Source organism: Phocoena sinus, chromosome 7, assembly GCF_008692025.1.
Source record: "Phocoena sinus isolate mPhoSin1 chromosome 7, mPhoSin1.pri, whole genome shotgun sequence".
Classification (NCBI taxonomy): Eukaryota; Metazoa; Chordata; class Mammalia; order Artiodactyla; family Phocoenidae; genus Phocoena; species Phocoena sinus.
In genome coordinates, this window is record NC_045769.1 from 77,895,270 (window position 1) to 77,909,463 (window position 14,194).

A 14,194-nucleotide genomic window follows, 5' to 3' on the forward strand; every position below is an offset into this window, starting at 1 on the left:
ATACATATGGCATACTTCTAGAGTTTTAAAAGGTGCTGACAAGATGAATAAACACACATACACATATAGAAACAGAAGCTATATAAGCTTGGTATGTTTTAAAACAAAAATAATCTCTAGGCTTTTATCACAGAACATAACATCTTCTTAAAGACCAGACACTGTTGTTGCATTTAATCAGTTTAACAACAGAGACTATTTTGCCATATGGCAACCATGCTTTTACTAATAACTTGCTATTTATAGAGAAGGAGCCTTAACTGTCACTTCGACTGGACAAATTGAGGAGAGTAGACAGCCCTAAAAGCCACACACTGCAGATGATTTGCTTTTTGTTTCAGCCTCACTGGATAGCAAGCTGAATGCCTCAGATGGAGAGAAAGATCACATCAGAAATTCACCTCAAGGAGAGACTTCATACACAAGTCATACACACGCCTTGTTGGTCTGGCCTCCCTGGGGTGAACTAGACGTACCACTTCCTACAACATAACATGGACAGAAAAATACATTGGCAAAATCTAACACAAACTTTAAAACAGTGGTCCTTAGTAACTTTATTTTGCTGTATTTTATTTATAAAATTTTATCTTACAATCTCCATACCAAAGAGTGAGGGTATTTTCTGTACTTTACCCATTGGACCTTCTAAAGAGCTTAGCACTAAAGCTGCACAGCTTTCAAAAGTACTTTTATGTTGTTCTTTATGCTCATCATGGCTTTAATAAATATTGCCCAATTTATAAATGAGTAATCTAAGGTTCAGAGAATTTAAGTGACTTGCCCCAAATGACACACTTATCTATGCCAGCATCTTCCCAACCAGAATTTGAAGCCAGTTTTCCAACATACACCATGTTGTTTAACGAACACCTATTGTTTCTTTCAGAACTGGCAAAACCTCCCCACCAAGTCAGTTCCTGTAAAAATTCAACTTTAGTTTGACTAAATATGTCTTTATCACTTATTTCCTGGTCTTTAGGATATTTCTTTTGACAAGAAGATCTGTCTGGGGCAAATAAAAATGCATAGAATTGTGGTGCTTTAAAGCTGTGGAATAGGTAGTGGAGGTCCACTTGTCCACCTAATTCGTTATCAGCTGACAAAACTGAGGTCCAGAGAGTTCTGATGACTTTCACAAGTTTCATAACTTTTAGTGGTAGAATTCAAACTAGAACTCCTCTTATCTGTTTCTTGGTTTGACATTACATACATATTACTATCATAAACCTAAATTTTGAGCAATATTTCAGTATAGCTCAAAGAATATAATTGATCTATTTAAAGGGTAGAAATTGAGACTCTCCATCCCAGCTAAAAGGTAAAGCTTTACACAAGAGAAACAATGCAAATTGCCTTTCTTTGCTCTCAATCAGTATTAGTCATGAATAGACTCTGTCCTCCCTTAAACAACTGAATTTATGTTAACGTAAGTTGGGTGAAATAAAACAAACCACTTATTGATCCTCTCCTATGTGATAGACGCTTTGCATGTATTATCATATTCAATCCTCACAAAAATGTTTCAACTAGTTGCTATCATGCTCTCTTACAGCTGAGCAAGTAGGACCAGTTAGGATAAAGACCTTGCTCAAGGTCACATAGCTAGTAATTTGCAGAGCTGAGATCAGAACCCAGCTCTGTTTGATGATAGAACCTGTGTATTTTAATCCACACCATCCTGCCTCAGAAATCTGATTACTTAAATGTAGTCCCCATCCTCTAATTGTGTCTAAGACTGCTAAGCGCCTACCCAATACTAATCTTCCCCTTCCTTACTAGGGAGTCGTGTGTGCAGCTAAAACACTATACATAATAGCTTTGTTTGCAGCAAAGAGTAATGATGGTCAGGCAGAAAATACTGGGTAAAGTTTCCAGGGAATATTTTTGAGCGGGGCTAAACCAGCTGGTAGCATGCCCTTTTGCCATTGCATTCTTTTTTTTTTTTTTTTTTGCAGTACACGGGCCTCTCACTGCCGCGGCCTCTCCCATCGCAGAGCACAGGCTCCGGACGCGCAGGCTCAGCGGCCATGGCCAACGGGCCCAGCCACTCCGTGGCATGTGGGATCCTCCCGGACCGGGGCAAGAATCCGCGTCCCCTGAACCGGCAGGCAGACTCCCAACCACTGTGCCACCAGGGAAGCCCTACATTTTTTTTTTAACATTTTTTTTTAACATCTTTATTGGAGTATAATTTCTTCACAATGGTGTGTTAGTTTCTGCTTTGTAACAAAGTGAATCAGCTATACATATACGTATATCCCCATATCTCCTCCCTCTTGTGTCTTATTTTTTCATTCTTGCTGCATAGAACCCAGATATGATGGCTGGGATCCAGGAGTCAGCTTAGCCATTGGAAAACCCTTGAGGATGAAGTCATACTGCTAAAATGTTGGAACAGAACTAGATAAAGAAACTTGATTCCCTAATGACCAAAGTACCACAATTCCAGTCCTACATGCCAATGACCAGACTCCTTTATGCAGGAGAAAACTTGAATTCTACTTTGTTTAAACCAATGAAATTTTGTTATACATAACCCACTGAGCCTCCATTGCTCACAAAACTGTGATAGCAACAAATTCACTTTGTGTGGAAAGACTACTAAAAATAGTATTGACTCAAGAGTTCTGGCTCTGGTTAGTGCAGACTAGGTAATGTATAGAGAAAAAAAAAAACAAAACTCATCTTGCTTTGGAAAACTTAAAAAGCTGGGTTAAAATATATATAGATGAAAAAAAAATTTCAGTTTTTCTACCACTTAGAAGGCGAAAAGCCACAACAGAATATCACTCTTATTCTAACAATGAGTAAGGGCCAGATAATCTATAATGTAATAACTTTTCTTGAGCTCATCCGAGAGCTGGGGTCACAAGGCCAAGAGATTAACTAAATTTCAAAGGGTAACAGCCATTCTGAGGAGAGACAGGACATAGGAACGATTTTACCTTTAGCAGAACATGAGAGGCATGGGTGCTCATTTTGAAAGTGGGTAAGAAGAAAACAGCTAAGATGGTAACAAATACTCAAAGGCCAGAATGGGCTGGCAGAATAGTACAGACACCCTGGGATCTCCCAGACACAAAGGCAGACACACTCGTTCATAATCTCTTTTTTTTTAGGCATCTCCTGGCAGCTCAGCAGCAAGATTAAGGTCAGGGCAGAAAGCCAGAGAGAGAGCACTTTGGTGTCACAAAGGCACAAAACCCTTTCTGCTTCCCCACACCCTTCTCTAATAAAAAGCAAACTTTAGCCTTTTAGGACAGAAAACCCTCATACTCCCAAGGGCCCTGGAAAAGATGCACAGTCTCTGGGAAAGAGGTAGAAGCAAAAGTTATCAGACTCTGCTGGAGGAGCAGGTAACTCTCTTGAGCCCAGAATCTCATCCTAACACAATGCAGAGATCTGTTCCCACTGGGGAAAGAGCAGGACACTTTTTCTCACCAAATAACCCCAGAATCAAGGAAGAATGTGAGCATGATGAGAGGAATGGGTAGGAATACTGAAAAAGCCACGCAACTAAGGCCCAGATGCACAGGACATTGTAAGATTAAGACTGGAGCAAAGTAACCCAGAACTTTTCCACTCTCACCAGGAGCACAGCACCAAGTAACCAGCAGTCTACCCTGGGGAGGTACAAGATGTAACATGAGGCTTCCTGCATTTGGCAAGCATAGGAGGGTAGAGAACAAATGCCGAGAAAAATCCTCTGGCCCTCTAGGACCCACGCTAAGCACAAGGAAGCAGCAGCACTGTTGCTGGAACTGGAAGTCTTTAAAAAAACACCCATCGGTATAAACTGTTAGATGAACAAAGAAAAAAAGAAAAATCATTCGATAATCTCAATAGATACAGAGGAAGCATTTGATGAAATGTAAAACCCAGTTATGATTAAAAATCCCAACAAAATCAGAATAAAAATAAATTTCTCAATCTAATGTATGATATTTACAAAATACATCACAATAAACATCATGCTTAATAGCAAAATGGTGACAATATTCCCTTTGATTTGGAAATAATAACAGAATTTCCACTCTTCTTCCCACTGTCATTCAGCCTTGTTCTGAACATTCTAGCTAATTCAATAAGATATGAAAAAAAAGTAAAAGTATAAAATTTGAAAACTATTAAATAATATTATCTTTGATCACTGACAACATAGGTCTTTATGTAGAAAATCCAAAATAATCCACTCAAAAACTATTAAAATTAATAAGTGAGCGTACAACCTGCTGTATGCAAGGTCAATATAAAAATTACATTTCTTTATATGAGGAACAGAAAATAAAGATTTTTAAAATATTTAATACATAATAATATTAAGCTGTGTAAAACTGCTAGGAACAAATTAACCACAAGGAATACGACCTCTATGCAGAAAGCCAGAAAATATAATTGAGAGAAATTAAAAAGACCTAAATATATAAAATATGTACTTTGTATATGTTCACAGATTAAAGGAGTCAACATTGTAATTATGCCAATTCTTTAAGAATTTATTTAGCAATAGATTGAATGTAATCCCAACTAAAATCCTAATTTTTTTGTCAAATTTGACATAGTAATTCTAGAATTTATATGAAATAAGGCAAAGTCAAGATTCCTTGAATAAAAATATTGTGGGAGAATATTTTTTAATTGGTCTATGTAAAATTATATGTTTCATGTGCCCAGTAGTGTTTTTTGACATCTGTATACACTACAGTGTGTTCACCACCAAAAAAGTCTAGTTTCCATAAGTCGCCGTACTGCTGACCCCCTTTCCCCATTTCACCTTCTACCTCTTCCCCTCTGGTAACCACTACTCTGTTCTCTGTAACTATGTGTTTGGTTTTGGTTTGGTTTGTTCATGTATTTATCTATTTATTTTTTATATTCCACATATATTTCGACAACATGGATGAACCTTTAGGGTATTATGTTAAGTGAAGTAAGTCTGAGAGAGAGCGTGTTTTAATAGGTATCAGGAATAATGAAAAAGTGGCCATAGTTAAAATAGTGTCATAAGTAGTAAGAAGACACTAAAAGACAAATTAAAAAGAATAACTGCCCCCAAAACATAGACATATGGACATTTAATTTATGATGTTGGCAATAAAGAGTAGTAGGCAAAGGAAAGAATTTTCAGCATGATTCTGTAACAACTAGATATCCATTTGAAAGGAAAATAGGATTTCACTTCTACCTCAAACCATTCATGAAAATCAACTGAACTGGAATAATCTAAATGCAAAGAGGCAAAAATATAATTAAGATTAAACTTAAAAACTTTTCCTCATCAAAAACTCCATTAAGAAATTGAAAAAGCAAGTCACAGAGAGGGAAAAAGTATTTGCAACATTTAATTTATAGGGGGTTCTTAATCCAAATATAACTAATTTCTGCATATTAACAATTTTAAAAATCACCACAATAGAAAAATAAGCAAAAGCACCTGAACAATTTATAAGTAATAATAAACATACGGCAATGAAACCACATAGCATGACCGCCTTATTCAACAAGGAAATGTAAACTATACTTTCATCAGAATGGCTAAAATTAAAAGGACTGATTAAATCAAGTATTGGTAAGGATGAAACAGTTATGAATTCTCATATACTACTGACTGGAGTGTAACTGGTATAGCTACTATGGAAAACTGTTTGGCAGTATCTACTAAAATTGAAAATTTGCATAAAATATAACAGCATTTTCACTGGCAAGTATATATCCAATAGAAATGCATGTACATGTACAGCAAGAAACATTTAAAAGAATGTTCATAGTAGCATTATTCATAATTGCCCAAACCTAGAAACAGCCCAAATGTCCATCAACAACACAGTGGATAAATACTATGTAGTTTTTTTATACAATGGAATACCATACAGCAATGAGAATTAATGAACCACATAAAAAAATTAATGAAACTTAGAAATACATGTTCAGGAAAGGAAACCAAACACAAAAGAATACATGTTATATGACTATTATCTATGTAAATTCAAAAATCAAGCTAAATTAAAATTTTGTATTTAGCGACACATAATGAAAGGTTAAAACTATAATGAAAAGTAAGGAAATGATTACTGCAAAAGTCACAAAAATGTTATCTGTCAGGGAATTGATGGAAGGGGGGGTTAATCTTTAGGAGAAGAAAAAGCAACATTTCTGGAATGCAGAAAACGTTCTACTTCTGTATCTGTATGATGGATGCATGGGTCTTTGCTTATAAAAATTATTGTTTTGTGTGCTTAATGTACAAAAATTCACAGTAAAAAAAAGTTTAAAATGGCAATAATTCTGTAATTAAATTTTACAAATTAAAAATTATGATACAGTTGACCCTTAACCAACATGGGTTTGAGCTATGTGGGTCCACTTATACATGGATTTTTTTCAATAAATATAGTACCTGTATTTTCTTTAACTAAGTGTGGGGAAGAGTTTGTGTTTCATTAGAGATCACAGTGTAAAATCAAAAGAACTAGTGTTTGAGTCCTGATTCTATCCAAACTGTTTCAGCTTCCTGCCTTTGGTTGAATCATTTATCAATTCCTTTATTTTTTTTTTATTGTTTTTTTTTTCTTTGCAGTATGCGGGCCTCTCACCGCCGCGGCCTCCTCCGCTGCGGAGCACAGGCTCTGGACGCGCAGGCTCAGTGGCCATGGCTCACTGGCCCAGCCGCTCCGCGGCACGCGGGATCCTCCCGGACCGGGGCACGAACCTGCGTCCCCCGTATCGGCAGGTGGACTCCCAACCACTGCGCCACCAGGGAAACCCCAATTCCTTTATTTTTAAGGCAGAGATAGCAGTAAGCGTAATTTTGACTCCACAGGAGTGGGCATCCCTAACTTCCCTCCCATGTTGTTCAAAGGTCAACTTTATATGAGACAAAGTTCAATTAATACAGCTAACATCTACTGAGAATTTACTGTGTTAGGAGCCACTGTAAGTACCTTATCTCATTTGATCTTTACAATTTTCAGAAGACATAGTACTATTACTGTCACATTTCAGAGGTGAAGAGACTGAGGCAGAGAGACCTTACATGTTACACAGCTACAGAGGTCTCATTTTAAGATCTGAACCCATGCATTAGTATGGTTCTGGAGTCCATGCTCTTAAGTAGTGCATTCTACTATGTCTCCAATATAGAAAAAGAGAGATACTCCCTATGCTAGGTGTTAGTTTTCTTCTCTTGTCAAAATTACAATTTAGTATGACAGGTAAACTAAGTCTGAAATACTAATCTTTCATGGATACAAGATATTAAATCTTTAATTTAGCACTGCATCCTTGTTTCATTGTAAGCTCTGCTAAGGAAGGGAGACAAATCACATTAAGATGACATATTTATTTTCCTCATTTATAATTGAGCAATATCATAAATTACACTGTTCCTGTTACCCAGCATAGAAGTGAATATGTATAGAAGATTCATCCCAACCATAGGGATATTTTTCCCCAAAGGTCAGAAGAGTTTTCTCCCTACCAAAGACTTAACTAAACAAGGGGAAAACTCTTTAAAAAATATATGTTTCTCTGATTATTGGTAACATCATTTTCCAGTTCAGTCAACCTGGAAATCTCAGTTATTTTTTAGAGGAATGATATGTAGTGGTGAACTATGGATCCTTTGGAGTTTGACTGAATGGGCTCAAATAACTTGCTATTTTCTAGTTATTTAACCTGGGACAATTTACTTAGTTAATTCTGCCTCAGTTTCTATTGTGCAAACGGGGATGACATTAGCGTCTACTGCTCACGGTTGTTTCAAGTTAAATAATAAATGTAAATCATTTAAAACAGAGCCAAGTACATAGTAAGTGCTACACAAGTGTTAATTACTATTATTACTCCCTGACCTATTGCCTTCAAAATCTCACCCACATCTATTCCTTTCTCTCCATTCCCACTGCTATGACCTAGGTCTCACCTTCATTCCTTCATTCTAATAGTGCTACATTTTCCTATAAATTGTTCTTGACTACGACTGGAATCCTTCGTGAAGACAACACCAGATTAATATTCAAATAAGAAACTTTAGTTCACAGGATTGGCCTTACAAGATATTCTCTTTGTTTTGTCAATTGCCTAGTAAATTCAAATTTCTTATTCTGATGATCAGTATTTCCTACAAACTAGCTCCAGCCTTATTTTCCAGCGTTTTCTGTTTTCAGTCCAAGACAAGAAACTTATTCTGTTATCAAACTAACTAACTGACCATTCATTGAATGTGAAGTATATCTTTTCACCTCTAACCCTGGATATGTCATTTCCTTGATTTTTCTGTTAATATATTCCACCTGCATAAAGATCTAGCACAAATGTAATCTCCACGGTGAAACCTTGAATGAATGCAGTTTAGAATTGTATCTTCTTTCTTAAATCTCCTCTAATGCTTTATTTTTCATATATATGTATACATTTATATAACATTATTTCTCAAATTACTTGAAATGACTTCATTAATTTGACTACTTTAGACTATTTTGATGATATCATAACCTAATACCACATCCTCTGCTTTATTTAGGCCTGGGCATATCTTATCTCCTCAAATTGAAGAAAGAATTTTCTTGAAAGTCATTTTTGTCTCTCCCTCCCACCTGCTCTCATACCTAACCAACACAGTGCCTCTCATATTATGGCAGCATGTGATAAGTATTTATTGAATTGAGTGAAATAGAATTATTAATGTAATCACTAGCTTTGTCTTTCAGAGATCAACTCTGGAAATTGAAAGTAGAAGAATTCCATAAGTCCTTCAGGCTCAAAACCAAGAGTAGTGTGAGAACAACCAAAGACTTGACCCATTCATTTTTAGAGCAATAATATTTTGTATACTAGTTAAGTTTGAAAATATCCCTGAGGTAAAATGTTGCTAATGGCTTGTTTCAAGAAGTGATGTGTAAAGGGACTGGGATTGATGGATGACTGAAATGGAAGAAGATGAAGATCACCAGAGAGTGAAAGGGAAAGTATCAGTGTGGCTGGTGTGTTGTTAAGGATGTCCCTGAGTTTGGACACACCTGAAAATGATGACTAGGGAGGAGAATGATTAAGTCAAGCTGGACTCTTCAAACCTCTCAGCATTGCATGAAGTGGCTGGAGAACTGCAAGAAAAAGGTGTGTTCAGTCACTTCAGATTCTAAGAAGTAAGATTAATAGAAGCATAAGATATGATCTCTGGCCTTAGGGAAGATACTTTGGTATTTTTCAAGTTTTCTGTACTCAAACAGCACTTTTTTCAAGGTAATGAGTTTTGGGTTGCTGAGTGGTCCTACCAACACTTAATATAAAGCAATTGTCATTTATTTAGTTGAAATTCAAGTATCAACTACTTATTTACTAAAGAATTAATATCTATGATCTGAGGTTTGAGAGTAAGGTTTTTAGGCAAATAAAAGAAAGATCAGTCACTGAATTTCAGTGCTCAACATCAGGTTAAGAGGATAAAGAAAAGAAGCTTTAGAATTAGATCAACCTCTAAAAAAAATGGGTGGAAGATTCAAATTAGACATTTTTCCACAGAAGACATACAGATGGTCAACAAACACATGAAATGTGCTCAACATCACTAATCATCAGGGAAATGCAAACCAAAATGGCAATGAGATATTACCTCACACGTATCAGAATGGCTATTGTCAAAAAGACAAGAAATAACAAATGTTGGTGAGGATCTGGAGAAAAGGAAACCTTTGTGCACGGTTGGTGGGAATGTAAATTGGTGCAAACACTGTGGAAATTAGTGTGGAAGATCCTCAAAAAATTACAAATAGAACTACTACATGCTCCAGCAATTCCATTTCAAGGTATTTATCACAAGAAAATGAAAACACTAACTTGAAAAGATATATGTGCCCCCATGTTCACGGCAGCATTATTTACAATGATCAAGATATGGAAACAACCTAAGTGTCCACTAATGGGTGAATGGATGAAGAAGATGTATATATATGCACAATGGAATACTATTTGGCTGTGAAAAAGAATGGAAGCTTGCCATTTGCAACAACATGAACAGACCTTGAGGGCATTATGCTAAATTAAATAAGTTAGACAGAGAAAGCTAAATACCATATGATCTCATTTACATGTGGAATTTAAAAACAAACAAAAACCCCAAGCTCACAGACGCAGAGAACAGATTGGTGGTTGCCAAAGGAGAGGGTGAAGGGTGGGTGAAACGGGTGATGGGGGTCAAAAGTACAAACTTCCAGTTATAAAATAAAAAGTCATGAGGATGTGATGTACAGCATGGTGACTATAATTAATAATATTGTATTGCATATTTGATAGTTGCTAAGAAAGTAGATGTTAAAAGTCCTTATCACAAGAAGAAAAATGTATAAGGATATGTGGTTACAGATGTTAACTAGACTTACTGTGATCATTTTGCAATATATACAAATATTGAATCATGTTGTACACCTGAAACTAACACAATGTTTATGTCAATTATGCTTCAATAGAAAGTTAGATAAACCTCAAGCTTCATTCCCATGAATGATAGATTTAAACTTTCTGTGGTGCATTTTCCTCACATGAAAATTAAGATAATATCATATCTACCTCATGATATTATTGCTTACATTAACTTAGATGTTGAATGCAAAGTGCATGGGATAGGGTCGATACTTAATATATATTTTTTCTTGCCCACATCCCTTCAATTTCCATGAATCGTTTAACAAAACATTGGATGAGATTGTTCCTCCAAATTATTTGACAATCATTTTAACAATTCTCTTTATTCTGTATCTATAAGTTTGCCTGGCTTCCTTCAAAACAAGCATTTCAGATTCCACAAGCACACAACTTCCCCCTCTTTTCTCCAAAAAGCACACAAACACACTTTCAGTCTAGATTTGCTATCACCACATAATAGGATATACATATTGTTTGACTAAATAGTTTGTTTCTTCACTAAGAGTTCAAAGGAGGAAAAGTATCTACTAAGAGCATCTTGATTTGTGTATGAAGAAACCTGAAGTTTAGTTTCTTTTTGAGCATGTCAATCAACAGTATTCACTGAGTACCTTTGTTGTATATTTTATATGGCGTGATCATGAAGTTATGATGCTTATTAACAAACATACTTGAATTGAAATATCCAAATGAATCAATTCCAATTTAATAACCGTGAACATTTATCGAGCATTAACTATGTAGATGGAATTGTGCTATAGTTTACATGTATTAACTCACCACAAATTCAGCAGTTGCTAATCTGATATCCATTTTAAAGAGACATTTTAAAGTAATTCAAAGTTACACAGCTAAAAAGAGATAAATCCAGAATTTAAACCCAGGAAGTCTGAATCCAGAGTCAAAATTCTTAAAACACTACACTATGTCACCTGTTTGTTTTTTTAAAGTAGTTATACTGGGAGACAATGTACAAACATCAATACTGCCATCATTGCCTCTACATTTTTTGGAAATTTTAATTTAGAATTGTCCTCCAGATTATCGCAATTCATCAAACAAGGAATGTGAGCATGCAGAGGCTAGGACTCTATGATTCTATGGTTCCTTCCAACTTTAAAATGATAATATAAGAGCACTTGCTTTTTTTTTAATAAATGAAAGATGACTTTTAGAGAATTTCAGAACTCTAATTCTAAACACTTTTCATCAAAGAATAATTTAGGTGATTCATTAACTTTCTTTCAGAATCCACATTTTCACTTATTTCCTACTAGCTCAAAGCCATCCAAGTCAGGAATTGAAAGCATCATTTGAAATGGAAGCAATGACATGACAGACGATACAGAAAAAAAAATTGCAACATTTCCGTGATACTGCTTAAGCAAAACAAAAATCCAAAGAAATAATTAGAACATGTTTGTATTCTTATTAAATATTAAATAAATATTTAAATATTCAGGCTCTTAAATAAAATTAATTTAACTTTTTCTAAGTTGTTGGTGAAGGTAGTATTTCTTGAAAAGCTGTGTGTTTTGATCAAAGCCCAGGTCTTCACTTTGATTAGATATTGAGTAAGTTATTAAAACTTCTTGGATCTCAGTTTTCTCATTTATAAAATGGGAATAAAAATAGTAATATTAAAATATTTGGGGGAGAATTAAGACAAAATATATAAATGCCTGATACACAGCAAATCTTAATCCTCAGCAAATCCAAATATTTAATTCTGTACTCCTATTTAAAATTTCCATAGCAACACTGGCTAATAACACTAATTTTTCTTCATGCTTGTCAACTTATGATTAAAAGGAAAAAAAAACTCAAATAAAAAGTGATAAATATTATGTACCATTTATATACATAGAACAAGTGTAAAATCAGTCATTAGAAATCTTGAAATTATACAACTTAATTCAGACTAGCAAATAGCTCAAATCTTTATCTTTTATATACATTTTTCCTCAGTATTCACAAATATAAAGAACTGTAAATAGAAATGTATTCTTTCATGACTGTCTGCCAAATTTATTCAGCATGACTGCAATTGAGTGGAAAAATAAAAATACATATTACTTACTGTATGTGGCACTTGGTAATTTCAAAATGATTTGCAAACATTCATCCTCAAAATACTCCTACAAAATGCATCTGGGAAAAGAAAGAAATGCAAAAGAGTAAGCAATTTGCCAAGGTCACAGAAAAACTAATCCAGAACAACACTCACTTAGACACCACATATTTTAACATACCGAAATGAGCTTTTGTAAAATAAAGATTATACATACAGTATATTATAATGGGCTGATGAACAGAAATGTTCCCAACTATATGCAAACATTCTACACATCAGTCAAGGAGGACACTCTTAAGATGAATCTGCACATTGGCTTCCAAAATACATGCAAGAAACATAGGCCCCCAGAACAAGCCAGAATAACATAAAAGCAATTCAAAAATGAGATATTTATAAGTAAATTTTAGTTGGAGATTTTAGGTGGCTATTACATAATTCAAGTTTTGCAAATGTACTTTTGTCTAATATATGAAGATCACTGAGTCGGAGAAGAATTTTGCTTGATTTATCCAGAGAATTACACCAATTCACTTTGTAACTGCGTTTCAATTCTAATTGAAAACCATGTACTGAGAAAAATGCAGGCATGCCACTTGCACACCTCACAAAAATAGACAAACATTCATTTCTTTTTTTTTCAGAAGGTCAATTATAAGGAGAAAGTTATTTAATCAGATTTAATTAATTAATGTGTTTGTTTTAGGGGAGAGGTGTTAGGGAAAGCACAGTAATTTCAAAGTGCAAAATATTTCAGCTTAAGTGAATTTTATGCTTCTGTTATGCTTCTGTTATGCTACTGTTTTATAAAAGAACTGTTCAAATGAAACAAAACAAAACACAACCTAATGATAATTAAAGTAACCCTTCAAAGTACCACATGTTGTTTCAGGCAGATTAAACACACTATGGACAATACAAAGTAGCAAGCATCTTTAGAGAGACATTAGTTTTCAGCAACCAGCAGAATTTCCGCCGAGATATTTAGTTGTTTATAGAACTAAGCAGAAATACTAGCTTACCAAATCAACAGTTCAACAGCAGAACAGGCATTCTGAGTCGAACGTCTAATTGATTTATCTTCCTCTAGTGTGTGAAAGACAACAGGATGGCACTGGCCTCTACCTGGTACAGGAATGAATGATTTTACTAATCCTCAACAGAGAGTTTCTCAAAAGGAGGAAACTAGAGATAGTTAGCGAATTTATAGTTAAAGGTCAAAAGTAAGTCAAAAAGTTTTTAAGAAACCATGTATTTTTATAAATTTCATTTTTCTAAGTTTAAAACTCAGAGATTAATAGAAGATACAAACTCATGTCCACATATAATTTCAATAGAATTATAAAGTTATAACAATGAGCAGATCTGTGTATTTCTTCATGCTTTAGCATAGTCATCCTCTTAGGCAAGAGAACTGAAGTTAACACTAATTCCATGACTTGCCCAATTTGACACAGCTAATAGGGGTGATCCTGGACTCACAGCCAGCTTTTCCGACCCAGTTTCTTCCACTACAACACCTACTAGTCCCTACACCTCATGCAGGGCAGAAGTTGCAAACTGGGGCATGTTAAAAAATATTCAAAAGCAAGAGATTTCTCATAAGAGTTCTAATTTCTTTTTTTTTTTTTTTTGAACGAGCAAAGATATCTTAAGGCTGGGTTCGCAGCTTCCAGAGAGCAGAGAAATGGTTGCCAG

The 14,194-nt window shown here is 35.0% G+C and overlaps 1 protein-coding gene across 4 annotated transcripts in view; it reads right to left on the minus strand.

Annotated features, from left to right (window-relative positions):
* The window catches only part of GALNT13 (polypeptide N-acetylgalactosaminyltransferase 13), a 559,171-nt gene that overhangs the window by 510,141 nt on the left and 34,836 nt on the right, over positions 1 to 14,194 (minus strand). For all 4 annotated transcript variants that reach the window (XM_032638559.1, XM_032638557.1, XM_032638558.1 and 1 more), the window contains exon 2: positions 12,503 to 12,573. The gene's annotated coding sequence lies outside the window, so the exon portion shown is untranslated. The remainder of the gene's footprint in view (positions 1 to 12,502; positions 12,574 to 14,194) is intronic.